Consider the following 3,040-nt stretch of genomic DNA (forward strand, 5'->3'; position numbering starts at 1 on the left):
TTATATATCACACACTTAATACATATTTATATGTATATATATGAATTAGAGTATGTATTATATTGTAACTTTTTTATAATATTACACATACTGTAGTAACCACACGTGTGTATGTTCCGATCTGTGTAATAACTAAATTGTAGTACCGTCTTATAATATGTGTCGCTACTGTAATAAGTTGGCCGCCGTAATATTTGTATTACAATAACTATACACGCGTGTGGTCCGTCGAATGTAATATTTTCGTGAGGGATTACAATAACTACATGAATTACAATCCCTAGCCCGTGCGTCTTTTTCGTAAGGGAAGGACGTCCCGAGGACATCTCCTGGATATATGAATATCTTCAAAATGTCCTAGGACGTCTTGAGACATATTTAGGATGATCCTGAGGACGTACTGTGCTGTTTGGGTAAATACCATCTCCAACAGTAGTTAGAGCCAATGGTCTCATTTTGCCATATGTGATTGTGGCAGATGAAGCTTTTTCTTTGAAAAGTTATATGATGCGACCATATTCTCGAAGTCAAAGTCTTAATCTAAAAGGAAAAAAGTATTTAACTATAGATTGAGTCGAGCAAGGCGCGTTATAGAAAGTACATTTGGAATATTAGTGACAAGATGGAGAATTTATAAAAAACCAATTGTAGCATCTCTTACATTAACTGAAAAAATTGTGCAAACAACATGTTGCTTACACAACTTTATAATTAATTGCGAAGGTGAAGATCGGTTTTATTCAACTTTACAATCGGCCAATTATCAGGTTGCATCTGAAGGTTTTCAAGATATCACAGATGAAATAAATTCTCCTTTTTGTGAAAATGTAATACATATAAGAGATCAATTTGCTATGTACTTTGAAACAGATGGTGCAGTTCCGTGGCAATGGGAAAAAGTACTGCTTAATGACTTTTAATATTTTAAATTATTCGAAAAATATGTAACGAAACACATTTCGCTCCCACGTGCGCGAACCGGCCTCCCATCGCTCGAGCATCTCCGGCGGGTGACCGAGCGATAACGGAAATCCGACCCCACCACGCCATCGGAGGTGGGGAGCCTGCACACGCGATCGACACGTGACAGCCGGGTACACTGAGAAAAAAAATTGATTGAACTAACTAAATTTGTATAGTTGTTTGAGCCAATGATTGATTCAACAGTTCTTTAGTTGCACAAAGAAAGGTATTGTTCATTCATGCCAACTATCTAAAATTTTTTGATCAAGAATTAACTAAACTAACTCAATTAAATTATTTTGTTCGAAATACTAGTAGTATTTATTTGTATTTGCATGCTATTTAGTTATCCAAGTAATATATTTGTTTAAATTTCAAGTATCACTTTGACTAAACGATGCTGATGGGCTTAATAAATAGTATGTATTTTTAATTGAACGGTTGAGTTAAATACGATAAATTTTTATTGAAATAAACAGCAGATTTCATTAATTTCAATTTTTAAAGTAACAAAAATATTTTGTACATTTTCAAAAATTTTTTGATGGATAAACCAAGCGCCATCAAAAATCGAATAAATTAACTGTTTGTTAAAATTTCTAGTCTAAATAAATCTCAGTTGATTCATGATTGATTTAGTTAAAAATAAATATTATTTTCTTTTATTAACAACTAAAAGACATGATTAAATGTCACATCTTTTTCGTATTACGTTAATTATTTGATATATTTCTTTTAACTAAATGAAACTGCAGTTCAACTATTTGAATTTTGTTCAATTTTGATTTACTGCGCAAGCGTACGTTAATGTTACGTGGCAAGGATTCTTAATTTTTTGGTAGTCTGCATTGAACATACAAATATAGTTCGCTTGCGCAGTGTCAAAATTTAACAAAATTTAAATGGTTGAACTGCGGTTTCGTTTAGTTAAAGGAAACATATTAAATAGTTGACGTAAAACAATATTGATAGTAAGTAAAAGCCTTAGTAACTGCGAAACAAAAGACAGTCTGCTCCTCTTCGATAGCCGAACTCAGTCGAAACGCCGAACTCGCATGGACACGACGGTGCTTCGTACTTGTGCGTGCGTGTTGCAGGCAGATTCTACAAACCCTACAGTTCAAGGGTATTTGTCGCAAGAGGAAGACGTTTCTTTATTATTGATCTGTGTAAATCTGTGTTAAAAGCTGTGTGAATTGATAAATTGTGTCAAGTGTGCAGAAATGGCAAACATTATTCCATTATTTGTTCGTGGGGGATGAAAGATTCTGTGGAATCAGATATCATAAAAATATTGGAAGGTATGTATAACTTTTCTGTTAATTATTCACTGTCTTTATATGAGGAAAAAGAAACATAAATACATGTATAGTATAACGTATATGCGTAATGCAGGCATCGCTTCTTTATCCGATCGAGGGAGAAGGTCTCGTTAACACACATCTCGATAGCACACATCCATTGACCGGTGTCTACAATTTATTCACTGTGTAATTAAGAATTTTTATATTAAATTAGCCAATTGACAATGTGAGCTATCGGATCTCTCTCGATCAAGATATTCAATACGCTTGACACTATAGCAACACAAAAAACTGATATCGGTATGGACGTGTATAAGTCTCGCGATGTTTGTTTATATTAGCGACCTTAGCTTGAGTTTTAAGTCGTAAAAAGAAACGGTTTCTAAAACATGATACGTATCTTCTTTTGTGCTTTATACATGGTACATTATGAAAAAAATTTTATAATAGTTGTTCGCGAGCGGACTTACCGCGGGGAGCGCAAAGTGGGAAGCATCGTGAGCACGAGTCCGAAGAACAAAAACGGAAGATGTAACGTTTAAGACTAACACGTTTATTGAACAATAAAGTATAACTATTTACAACCCGGAGTATTAGGAATTAATTTTGACGAATTAACTCTTCGACTGAAGAGGAAGTTCGCGATTTATCGAATCCGCGACGGCGGATCGACGATAACTTGCGTGAGACAAGGCCCTCGATAAAGGCGTATCGAGCGACCGAAAAAACTGCGTGACCGTAAGCGAGACTAAGCGGCGGCAAAGTGAGTGCGG

The 3,040-nt window shown here is 35.0% G+C and overlaps 1 long non-coding RNA gene across 1 annotated transcript in view; it reads left to right on the forward strand.

The window, feature by feature from the left end:
* Window positions 1-1,884: 1,884 nt before the first annotated feature.
* Window positions 1,885-3,040, forward strand: part of LOC105448750 — a 5,691-nt gene continuing 4,535 nt past the window's right edge. The window contains exon 1 of the long non-coding RNA XR_974273.1: window positions 1,885-2,264. This is a non-coding gene — a long non-coding RNA (uncharacterized LOC105448750). The remainder of the gene's footprint in view (window positions 2,265-3,040) is intronic.

The sequence above is a fragment of the Wasmannia auropunctata genome, unplaced genomic scaffold (genome assembly GCF_000956235.1).
Source record: "Wasmannia auropunctata unplaced genomic scaffold, wasmannia.A_1.0 LD336078.1, whole genome shotgun sequence".
Lineage (NCBI taxonomy): Eukaryota > Metazoa > Arthropoda > Insecta > Hymenoptera > Formicidae > Wasmannia > Wasmannia auropunctata.